We start from the raw sequence: 13,332 nt of genomic DNA, 5'->3' as shown, positions 1-13,332 counted from the left end.
TTTTAACGGGCATTTCTTTTAACAAGAAAACACAAATTTTCCAACTGTGTAGTTAACGATGTACAACTCTGCTGTTGCGAATCGTATAAGTGAGTGTTAAATTATTTTTTATTTTAAATTGACGTTGCGCATACAATTTCTTCTTTGCATGTATACAAATTCTTAAAAATTTACAATGCTTGACTACAAACTGCGCGCGCGAAGCGCGCGTTTTGTCATTTCTAGTGCCCTCATAAATTCCAAAAAGATTTATTTTATTGTATGGTGTATATACAGTGAAAAAAGTGTTAAAGATAAGCATAGTTTTTGGACCCACTTGACCCCTTAAGTATCGTATAGCGATCTCAATACGGCACGTATTTTGTATCTAATGCTCTCGCCAGTGACATCGTACACGGGCGTGTTTGCCGGGATACGTGCGATTTTAGACGTGCGCTGGGAGCAGGAACTCCCTTCTCGCGCTAAGGACTTTACTGTATCCCTTACGAAGCCTTAAAGGAAGGCGCGCGGGATCCCGAACGTGCCTCGATTCGTACGTGAGAAAGCGTACCTTTCGAGCGCCGCCGTTTTACGAGATCGATCATTTGCAAACGCAACATTCACAGGTCCTGCCTCTTGGACCATCCCGCGGGATGGTCCAAGGTTTTCTCTCGCTCGACGAAGGCAAGTCGAGAGTTGTCGTGGCAAGTGTGGTAAACGCTCGGCTTTATCGGCGGATTTGTGCGACGGGAGCCCTCGCTGTGCAGGAAGAAAGGGACAAATCCGCCTCGCCCGGATTTCGGAGACGCGCGCGGCTCTTTCTCTTCGTTGTCGCGAGAAATTCGACCGTTTTTGACGAATGCATTTTTCATCACGCACGTATTGTTACGTGCTTTACCATAGAAACGTGCCGCGCGCTCCCTCCTCGATGGATAAATACGTTATCATGTTGGAATATTCCCAAGCTTACGCGCATACAGCCGAGAGTCCCGGGACTCTCATTTGAGAAGAGCCGAGAGCCGAGTCCTAATATTGAAAAAGCAATTCCAAGTCTGCATCTTTAAGCAACTTCCCCAAAGTTCCGTAGACAATTTCAGATCTCCACGAAAGTTTGTCGAAAAATGACGAGAGGAAAGGCGGCTCGGCAAACGAGATATTCCTCCGTCGTGTAGGATAATAGAAGCATTTTACGTTGTAATTAAGTCTACCAAACTAGCACGGCCAAAGAATTATTTATCATAACGCGTTTTACACGGACAACGGAAGTGACGTCAAGTCGGAGGCTGCGGTAATTTGTTGAAAATCGAGAGGAGTTGGGCGAAAAGGGGAGAAAGAGAGAAATACAAACGGGCTGGGAAGCGTCGTGTCGAGTAGGTACCGCTCGCGCGGAAGTTTGGAAAAGACGTGGAAAAGTGGGTAGCACCGAGGATTTAGTAGCAGCTAACGAGGTCGAGGGTGGAAAGATGGCACTCCAAGTTCTTGTCAAGTGTGTACGTGCACCCAATTGCGCATGCATTAGAATATATACATATTTACGCGGCGAATGGCCTCCCAAAGGCGTGATGGTAATGGAGAACAATAATAACGGCGATACACCTGGCGGCGAAGTTGAATTTGCTTGTAACACGGCGTGCAAATGTAAGAAATCGACCGCAGTCTTTTCTCTCGTCGTTCGAGATTTAAATAAAGAAAAAATTCAGATCTTTCACTTGGGATGAAAAGAGGGAAGGTTAAAGTCGGGCAATTTGCTCGAGATGAAATTTTATGTAATAACAGCGCTGACTGTCACTTAAATGACCTTTTGCCACTTTTTTTCCTGACGAGTCACTAAAAGGTCACTGTCATCCAAAACGAGTCATTATAGTCACCGTTTTTCTTAAACTGACGTGAAATGTGTATGTAATGGTACACAAATAATTTTTTTAACTAAGTAAATAGGTTTACTTAAAATTACTTTTCACTGAAGTAAATTTTATTCTATTTAAATAAAAATATCAAATTTCAAGTGAATCTGCGTATTATATTAAGTAAATTAATTTAAATCATTACATTTTCTATATTCAAATAAAGATTTTATGAGTTATAGAATACTATTTATTAAATGAAATAATTGTTTTTGTTAAATATATAAGAAATCCAATTTTCTTCGCTGTGAAAAGTACATCTTAGTAAACATTTTATAGAATTAAAATAAAATTTTTTAAATTAAAAATTATCTGTTCATTGATATTTAATAAATACTTAAATTAAAGAAATGCGTGTTTTAATTTCTTTACTATTTAAATTAATAAGTTATTAGGAGCCAACCTAATGAATAATTTTCTTGAGTAAAGTAATATTTTTGGGATTAACAATAAGATATTCATTTATCAGTGTACTACGTACATTTATCGACATCTCTGGTCACTTTATCGCGCTATTAAGGTATTTTTAAGGGCAACTTCGATTTCACTTAATTTCTGATCTTGTCCCCAGAGATAAATATATTTATTCTTGATCGACTTATGACTAATTTAGTACGGATTAAATATTTCGATATTTTGACGTTCCAAAAAGCACGAGTTGACGAAATTTCCACGAGAATTCTTACTGTTCAATCTTATTTTCCAAATTGCTCTCAATTTAAATCCAAAATGGATTTACAACTATCAAGTAGGCGGATATTTACCCTAATTTGCAATTTTTATTTAAAAACCATATTTAAGACGATTTTTCATGTTGGACTACGAAAACGATCTGAGAGAAATGATCTGAGAACTCGATTTGTATCAATTTGCATTCTTAACTAAATCTACCTGTACAGTAATCGGTTAAGCTTCTGTTCTTTGCTTACTATAAACTTTCGATTCGTCTTGTGAAAAGAATTTGCTATACCTGTATATCAGATTATTCAACTAACTCAAAGATAGATTCGGGACAATAAGAGAAAATGTTTTTTTTTACTGAAACAGTTTAATTATTCTGAAAACTTAATAAAAAGATTTTTTGTATTTTTTTTACTATTCTAATGCCAAAAAGGATACTTTTGTCACTTTTTAAATCCGATAACTGGATGGCAGCGCTGTGATAAAACCCGCTTTGAATTCGTACAAAAACATCCGCAGTAGAATTTTATTCACCTCTGCATTGTAACTTTATGTATTACGCAATATGCAAAATGCCAGAAGTATCCAAACAGGCACATAAAACAAATATTAAATTCAATATATACGTAAATATACTATTATTATAAAATTTATAATGTCGGATACGGGAATTATGGATCATCTAAAGGGGCTTAAGACACAATCAGACAGCAATAGTTTCATCACTTAATTACGAGAAGCTGTATGACGAACAAACATTGCGTGCGACTGTAATAATGCGACGGGGTGATTAACAACGGCGTGTGAGTACGACGTGGTAACGCGTCACAACGTGCTTAATAATATGCAGTAACGTGGCACATCGGCGTTATACCCGCCGTGTTCCAATTACAACGCCAAACGTCGAAAATTCCCAACAAGGCGAGTAATGATACGCGTACGATAATCGCATAAACGTAATAATGCTCGCAAAACGTCCGTGAACCTCCGGCTCGACCGGGGGGGGAAGGAAGTCGGAGGGAAGACGTGACACGGGACGACTCGTTTTCGTTTGCAGTCGCATCGATTTCGCGGAAACTCGACGCACAATGCGTGACACGCGCGTAACGCTTGCACGCCGTAATTCCAGCTTTCCAGCGGACTGCGCTCCCTCCGCGCGAGTTTTGAGCCGTTCCGCTCGCGATCGTGGAACAATGAATCATTCGACATCCGTTTTAAGAGGAGCAAGAAGAAACACCTGGCGCGTTCGGATTCGTCTTGCAAAATTTGCCACGATGTCTGCGAGACGACAATGCCACGCGAGTCGACGTTTAATAGGGAACTCACGATTTGCTCCGTTTTCTGCGCCCAGAAAAAAAGTTTCTTTGACATCAAATAAATTTTCTTTGAATTTTGATCTTATTAGACTTTTATTTAATTTCAAAGAAATTTCTTTATCTTAACCAGAATTTTATGTGATTAAGACTGAAATAAGAAAATTCATATCTATTTCTTCAAATCTAGCAAATGTTTTAGTAGAAGTATATTCATTAATACCTGGACCTGCAGTTTTATCATCATTTTTTTTTCATTTACACAAATCACTGAGTTTCAGGCTATAAGGTGTGTACTACCACAGACTTTTATAGAAACTATGTGAACTATAGCATGAAACTGCCCCAACAACCAATACCGAGGGGTAAAGAGGGCATTGTGGTGTACATATTTGCGACATTACTGGGCATTGCTGGACATTACTAGGCATTTTTTTGGTATTAGTTTGGACATTAGGCCTTCCTGGGGCATTATAAAAATAATTATAAAAACAATTATAAAAATAATGCCCCAGGCGGAGTGGATCTACTAGTCATACTATGGTAAAACTGAGGTTCAGGCATTAATGAATAAGACTATCCATACACTGAAAAAAATTTCTGGTTGAATATGGACGAATCAGATACTCCCTTTAGGATTTACCAGAATTCCTTTAGGATTTACCAGAATTCCTGTAATCCTACAGAAATTCTGGTAAATCCTAAAGGAATTATCTGATTCGTCCATATTCAACCAGAAATTTTTTTCAGTGTAAAAATTAAGTAGACTCAAAGGACCATGATTTCAACATATCTCATATGTTTGACCTAAATAAATCTTTTTTCTGGGTGTGTCATATTATTTTTCACTGGCAAATTTTTCGAGTTCCGCAAATTATACGATCGCCTCTAGCAATAAATAAAACTACGCTGGGGATGTCTCATTCCGGTGCTGCGATAAATAAGAACGATAACAATGTGATAGACATGTAAAAATAGTCGAGAGCTGCACCACATTTCCCTTTTCAGGGCAGCTCGATTTATACCGTTCCTAATATAGTACAAAATCAGGACAATGTGCTCATTTCGCCTGCGACACGATCCGCCCAGTCCTAAAACTTTACGTAAGATAATAAATTAAACCCCTCGATTTTACGCCGAACTCGAATCCGGGCGCAGAAGCTACGGGCGAAGTTTCCGAGGAGGAAAAAAGGAACGTCCTTTCGGTTCGTATGACCTCGCGCGTAAAACGCCTTATCGTAAACTCCTCGTGGCCGCGCCGGACCTTCCTCGCGAATGCGGACGCTCGAAATAACGCAACCGCGGCGATATCGGCGACGGGACGAGCGGCAGATAAGCGGGTTGGCGACGAATCCCTTGGAATGGGGAGCCGCGGGTATCATCCCGCGTCCATCTCCGCGAGAGAGTCGCGTCGAGCGAGAAGGTTTCCAGCTGCGAGCCTCGGCTGGGCCTTGCCGTAAAGCCTGATCTACAAAGTGCTCTTTGCGTCTAGAAACATTTTGTCTTGCAAGCAAATCAAAACACCTCAAAAATTTGTCGACAGCATACGATGTGCAACGTAGAATTTATCAATTTGCGCTAATTCTTTGAATGTATCTAATTCGGCTACAAAATAAAATGTGAGGGGGGAAACCACGGAGGGCATTGTAGTGTACAGATTTGCGGCATTACTGGGCATTAGTTTGGGCATCAGGCCCCTTTCTGTGGCATTATAAAATAAGATAAAATGAAATAATATAAGATCAAGTAATGCCCACTGGGCATTAGTAGGCATTGGTGTACATGATTTTGGTCAGCAGTTTACCCTTAGGTTTACCCCGAGGGGGAAACCGCTGAGAGTATTGTGGTGTGCAGATTTGCGGCATTACTGGGCATTACTAGGCATTACTAGGCATTTTTGGACATTAGGCCTTGCTGGGGCATTATAAAGATAAAATAAGATAAACAAGATAAAGCAATGCCCACTGGGCATTAGTGGGCATTGGTGTTCAAGATTTTGGCCGGGAGTTTTCCCCTCGATAAAAAGTTTCCAGACGCGAAGGGCACATTGTAGATCAGGCTTAAGGAACGACGTTATTATCGAACGGCCGGCGCGCGTTGAAATTACTTAAGAGCGACCTGCCGGCCGGCCGGAGTTTGCCGGTGGAATTTCCGCGAAAAATGTTTCCCCGACAATCGCGCGCTACGACGACGGCTCGACTCGTTTCGTCGTTTAAAACTATCGGCAACTCCGCGCGGCGAACGTGTCACGAACAACTGGGTCGCTGCGTTTGATTCGCCGCGCCGTGTTCTGGCCCTCGCTGATAATCGCGCGAGATTAAATACAGAAAGAGCTTTTAATGACGTTCCTTTAAAGCGACCTTTTATTTTACGAGGCTGCGCGAGCACTTCGGATGACAATTTATCATTTTCAAAGAGAACGGTATTGCGCGAAAGTTCGGAAAATGCAAAGGATAGTCGGCGACGTTAACGCTACTGCGGAAAAGCGTCCGTTTATTATCTCATGTCATTATTTTCGCATCAATGGCGAGTCGCTCAAATAGAGTCTTCTATAACGATACGCATAATGGAATTCCAGCTTAAAAAATTTTGGGATAAGACTCTTTCCCTAATAAACGATTAATTTTTGGTGTGGAAGGTTGATCGTTAATCCAGGAAATGTATTCGTATCTCTTCGCATAAGGTAACTCGATCGGTGATGGAACGAATAAAATTTGGACTGGCTTTGTTAAAACGCAACGAATGGAAAAATTAATTTGCAAAAAATTATTACGTTTCTTTATATCCTACAGATAGTAAAAACAATCGCTAGAAGTATTCAGAATTGATAACATTGGAGTAACAAATTAAGTTAAATTAACAAATGACTAACAGCGACAAAACAAATGGCGGTTTAATATCTACTTATTTCTTTAATGCGAAGCAATACCTGCCCGGGAAATTCACATATAAAACCTTCCCGAGTCGAGTGTCTTTGGTCCTGAAATGGGCATCAATTATTCTATTCTGTCTTCAGAATCTCTTTGGAGTCCTCGGAGTCGGTTTGAAACTCCAATTTGAGGCCCAGACGAGTAGAAAAACTTGTGTTTAATCTCATTCTAACTCTCAAAGAGAATGTAATAAAATATTTCGCCCTCTTTGAAGCCTCTTAGGCCGAAGAGGATCTACCGAACCTCTGTCGATTACACTCGCGTTGGCCTCTTTACTGCTAAAAGGGAAATAGCGACTATAGTTTCTCCGACACAAAGACCTAGTTCGACCTCGTTGCTCCCAGTTCAAAAATTATACGAGGCCAAACTGCGGTCAAAATATTCGACTCGGGTTTCAGCGTGAGAAACTGGACGCGGTTAGGTCACTGTCCTAGGCCCGTTTCACCGAACGTCGCTTAACTTTAATCTTAGTTTAATTTATGTCCGTCCCTTTCTAAAGCAACAGTTGGAGAGAGACAAAGAACGAATTAAGCTGAGTTTAAAGTTAAACAACGTTGGTGAAACAGGATCTTACTAGTGCATGTGTCGTTTGAATACGTGCGCATATCGCCTAAGGGAACTTTTATTTCATAATTACGTGAATAAGCTTTAATATAATCCGTGAGTACTTTTAATGGAAAATATTACATTTTAGCGAACTAGCGATTTTTATTTAATATGCGGAACTTCTCAATAACTGGGCGGGTTCGATCACTGGTCGATTCACCCAATTTGTCGCATATCAAGTTTTGCGCGACACATTAGGGTGTTATTATATGTAAATATTTGTCGCGTGAGAAACTTTTTAAGTAATGTTGATTGGCTACAAAATAGAAAATTTTTAGTTTCTTTTCTTTTTTATTTCATTTTATTATCATAACTTAGACAATAAAAGATTGGTCGTACAGAACGATCGTGTCTATTTGTTTCTACTTATTTATTTGTTCACACTTTAAATTTCGATGTCCCTTCATTGTACATACCTATTGTGTCTCACTTAAGGTGGCTCCTGCATAAACCGACGAAAAGTAGAAAAAATTGAAATTTAAGTATATTGCAGTTGCAAGTTTTATCTATCAGTACGCGAAATTTTGGACCCGGTCGCCGATGAGATAAAAAAAAGAAAAATATGGAAATTGTACGTTTTAACATAGGGGTTCTGGGCCGATCACTCGCAGAAGCATTTTGGGGGTTAATTATTATTTCATAGAAAAAGTAGAGTACAACAAAAAACGAGATAAGCATAATAAATATCATAAGGATTGTTTGTGCGGTTGGATGAAGAGTGAAGTGTACAGAAGAAAAGTGAATACACGAGACATTCAAGTAGCTCTATTTCGGAAACAGGAGACATGGGACATATATTCATATAAACATTTCTGCTTAAAATGACCGATACTATCGCCTTCCAAAATATTGACCTTTCCTCCTGGGATACCCTGTATAACTTAGTATATTAATGAATGTGATCACTAGTGCATTAAGTGATATTTTTTATGAACAAAGTCACATGAATTTCTAAAAATAAAAGAGGCCCGGCCAAAGCACGCGTACTATCCGCTCCTTTGTGCAGGAGCCTCAATACTTGCGTATACACGTCGTCTTCACTATTTGATATTAATTTCGTTATCACGGATTAAGGTCCAGTGAAGTTCGAGACATTCCGCAAATTATTATAGACATCGATAAATCGAATTATATAGTTTAAAGAAATCCATAGTTGCTCGTTTATCGTCCCCGTATCTTCCACCTTACAGAAAATTCCTATCGTGACTTGAGAACTCCGCCAGCAATCGATATGCTTAAAAAATGTGTCGCACGACAAATGTAATAGCGCCCTTAGGGGAACGATGTGACTGACTCGCGCTGCGGAAGGTAACCGCACATCGACGAGACACGAGCGTGGCGGAAAAGGGAAGCGGGTAATTGAAATGGCTGGACGTCGGCGAAGTTGCCTGTTTCCATTTCGTTTGCCATCTTCGGTATCCTCGCGTGCCTTTGAGCAACTTCCGAAACTCCCGACGAAAGACAGGCAGGGCGGACATACGTTTCCGTTGCGAGAGAAAAAAAAAGAGAGGGAGAAAAGGGAGAACACAAGGGAAAGAAACGCGGACAACTTTCGCGATCGCGCGTCTCCTTTACGGCCGAGGAGCAGAAACGCGCGCGGAAACTATGTTCGACGGTACCTTAATTAATTATAACTCATCCTCGAGGCATCCTGCTGCACTCCGCAGCGATTCGTTACCGGCGGAACGGATAATCTCGCCGGAAGCGAGATTTAATCGCTGCGACAACGGTGGTCGTGCGCGCGTGCGCGTCGATTGGAAATAAATACTTTGACGGCCGTTCCGCGTTCGCATTCGTCCCTCATTCGCGATATTAAAACTATAATTCACGGTGTAATTGTGGGCCGCGCACCTCGGCGGAATCGCGCATCGCGGGACACGCGGGAGAGACGCGGGATGCTGCGGCGCGGCTAAATGACCGACAAAAATCGAACAACTCGACGGCGTTTCGTACCGGCTTGCGACATGACAAACACCCGCGGAGGGGTCTTCGCTTATCTGGGGGGGAAAGTCGCTGGGGAAAGAGAAAAAAAACGCGATTCGCCGTCGCGCCCGATGAATTACTACGTGGCCGGCTGATACGCGATCTTATTTGTTGCGAAAAAAAAGGGGAGAGAACGAGCACCCTGCGCGTCCATGAGTCTCGAAGATAAGTTTACAGCCGCCCGTTGCTCTTTTTCGCGCTAATATCGAGACCGTTTATTTTAGAAAGAGCCGTATTGCAAAAATATTGAAAATAAATTTCCCCCGTTCTCTTTTTCGCTTGATAGCACGGGCTGTTGATCTTTGTATAACTTCGTGCGTGAGATCATCTTTGTAAAACGTCTAAATCTGCTTCCTTCCTTTTCAAGGCCCGCGCACAATAGGAGAGATAATAGGAATAAACATTAAATCCACACGGAGAGAAGTTTCTCTTAAAATTTATCCTGAGAATCATATTATCGTAGGATTTTGAAGAAGTGTACGAGAGTTTTTGGAAATTTTACCATACACTCTACTGGTAAAATATATACTGACAATGAGTATAATTGCTGGTAAAATTTCGAAAGACTCTCATAAAATTCTTGCTCGTTGTCTCGCGATTACGTGATTTTCAGGGTAAATTGTAAAAGAAAATTCTCTCCGTGTGTGTATCGAGTATATAAATATATACGTATATAATGTGCTTTTATGAGACAATAGAGATCTCACGGAAATATAATACTCGCGATTGCTCAATGAAAACAATTAATGAGATTGAAAATGAGGAATACCAACCATATTTAACGTCGACGATTTAGCGACATTGGGTTGACATCGATTTGACCAATTTATTTCTAGGTGGATAGATCTGAAAATCATGCGATCGTGGGGGAACGTGGCATTTTGAAGAATTTTTTGAAATTTTACCACACATTCTACTAGTAAAATGTATGGTGAACTTTCAAAAGAGTCTCATACAATTCTTGGAAATGCCACGTTGTCCCGCGATTACATGAGCTTCAGGATAAATTGTAAGAAAAAATTCAGTATCGGAACCTCCCAGCCCTGTTGATGCAAACTGCAAGGTTTGCGAAACGTCGGCACCTCTCTGCATGCAGACGGACGCGGTATCCATCCGGAAACCATTACTACCGACAATATTTCAGATTATGACTGCATGGCACAATGTTGTATTTCATACTCTTCGACAATCTCTCTGGTAAAGTTTAGATATTTTTAGTCCTATTTCGAATATTTATAATATTTCCTCTATTGTGCGCAGGACAACGTCGTTTACGTTGCAATACATTGTCGCTCTGCGTGCCTCCGCCGATAAATAATACATTATTCGCGCTGTGCGAGTTCCTTTCGTAAAAATATATCGGTGCTTCCCGCGCAAACACGAATGAGATCGTTGAGGCACCGTTAATCGGTACTCAACATCCAATGTCCGCGACGCGAGCTCACGAGAACGAGCCGCTTATGACGTAACACGCTCGTCGATTATTCGGCATTAATGGTATTATCCCTCCGCATTGCCCCCGCGTATAAATTGATCTGGACCGATGGCAATATCCGCGAGTGGTACTTTACACATCTCCACGGCAACGAGATGTGTATCGAGACGCGCGCGCATAATCGGATTCTACGTTCTTATAGACTTTCATTATAGCGATTTCATCGTGATCGCCGTTATTAAACCTCCTCGTATTTTATTTAGCTCTCGATCGCCACAGCATCGGAAAACGCTGTACGTGTAGAGAATTTTTTCTTGAAATTTATCCTGAAAATCATGTAATCGTGGAACAACGTGGGATTTCGAAGAATTTCACGAGAGCTTTAAAATTTTAACATACTCTCTAAAAGTCAATCAGCGGATTATCACTGAAAACAGTGAACACTTACTGACTCGCAGTGATAAGAGCACCACCGGAAGTCTCAGTGGTATACTTACAGCCAGGTGTAACATTCCCGCGAACGCGCCAATCAGAAATTTGTTCCAAACCTTCAAACTGCAAATCATTGCGGTTGAATACGGCAAGAACCAATGAACAATTTGCCTAAAAAATTGGTTATATGCGCAATGTTTTCACCTTGCTTGCAACTGTGAATCAGTGAGTATTTACTGCTTTCTCCTAGGACATCCTGTATTGCCTTTTAATGAATATACATTTTACCAGTAGAACGTATGGTAACATTTCCAAAAACTCTCACAAAGGTCTTGAAAATATCACGTCCCACGATGTTCGGGGCAAATTGCAAGAGAAAACTCTCTCCGCGTGCGGAATTACATTTTGTCATAACGTTTTTTTTTTAATATACCTGTGTAACACCAAAAGTGCTCATAGAAAAATATTGAAAGTATTTCGCTTTTCGTCGTTTCTCCAAAGTCGAAATTTCCTACCCTCCCCCCCCCCTCGCGCGATCGCGAGCTACCAAGTTTCTCGGCCGCGTCGCTCGCGCGATTCGTCAAAAATTTAATTCGACGGCGCGGCGCCAGCTCGGCTCGGTCGGCACGCGCGCTGTTTAATGCGGGCGACTTTCCATTTTGTCAACCGAAGGGGTGGGAAAGGGGGGGTCTCGTGTGCCACCCAGTCCCGCGTTCGCTATTCGGAATTTTAATCTGCACGCGCGAGCGCAGGGCGCGCCGCGCCACGCGTCGTCGCGCCGAATGCAAAGCGGGGCCCGAGCGCGAGGCGCTCATGGCGAAGCGTTTGACACGACGACAATTCCGTCATTATGCCGTCGACGGAATGCAGCACGCCTGTGTGGAAAGCGCGCCCTAACTTTTTGTACGCGCCCCCCCCACCCTCTCGTTCACCCGCATCCGCGCATTCCGCGCCACCATCGATTATTTATTCGGATTAAATGGGGAGGAATTTTATATATACATGTGTACGTTCGAAATCGCTTTTGTACCGGCGCTGCCGCATTCTTTCGCGAATTTTCCGCTCGCGATTACGTGATTTAGAGAACTTATCATCGCGAGATTGTGAGGAAAAAAAGAAATGCGGCTGCAATTGTTTGCTATTGTAGGTATATTTAGACTTGATATGTTCGATGAGGATGCATTGTCTCGGTACTTCGTTGAATTCAACGTCGTACTTTTCGACACGTTGCGGTTGCGAAATGAAAGCGCGATGACTACTGATGGGAAATAAAGTTTAATTCGACACTATGTGTCGAATACGATTGAAATCGTATTCGACACATAGTGAGCCATTTGAAACCGTAAATACGACACCGTAGATACGATTCAAAATGTTTGTCCACAAAATTATTCGCCATGTAACGTCGGTACGAGATGAATTTGCCCAAATATAACCGTGCCTGTTATTCGTGAGTTCTTTGTCTAATGATTTTATTTCAAACTTGGGGTGTCTTGTCGTTTTAATGTCAGACGATATTTCTGCAGTGCAATGAAATAAAACCGTAAGCGTTAGAAGTGAGAAAAATTGGGGCAGCTCTCAGCAAAAGTGTCAATCACATTAAAAAACAATCTGTCCTATATAAAACTTCGGAATTTAATACCAGATGAAAAATAAGACGGAGATCATCATTTATTAACAATTCCGGCGGTAAATCGTTGTCTAAAAAAAAATGAGTTCAACAAAGGCTACAGTGCAGTATCGCTCTTTTCAGAAATTTCATTCGCATTATTGCTCGAAAAGCGTTTGATCGCGTTATGATGCACGATTTTCGCAGCGGCTTCCGCTGATAATATAATAAAATTACGCCCCTGAAAAGTTCCTCTCGCAAAATTACGAAGACAATTACGGTTAATTGCTTGTCCGCGACAACGAGTCGTAACGCGAGACTCGCTCCGATTTCGCATAAAAAATTAATTGCCCGAAAAGAGAAACGGACGTTTAAGGAAATAAAGCCCGAGTGACGCACGTAGCGTTACGTAACGTTAATTTATTTTCGATAATGCGCGGCCGACGATCCCTCCTCAAAG

General features: G+C 41.4%; 1 protein-coding gene across 1 annotated transcript in view; it reads right to left on the bottom strand.

Moving 5' to 3' along the window:
• The window catches only part of LOC105569878 (cadherin-87A), a 252,472-nt gene that overhangs the window by 26,147 nt on the left and 212,993 nt on the right, over positions 1–13,332 (bottom strand). The gene's annotated exons all lie outside the window — the stretch shown is intronic.

This window comes from Vollenhovia emeryi, unplaced genomic scaffold, assembly GCF_000949405.1.
Source record: "Vollenhovia emeryi isolate VEMERY1.0 unplaced genomic scaffold, V.emery_V1.0 DF939122.1, whole genome shotgun sequence".
Classification (NCBI taxonomy): domain Eukaryota; kingdom Metazoa; phylum Arthropoda; class Insecta; order Hymenoptera; family Formicidae; genus Vollenhovia; species Vollenhovia emeryi.
This window is presented reverse-complemented; position numbering and strand designations above follow the sequence as displayed.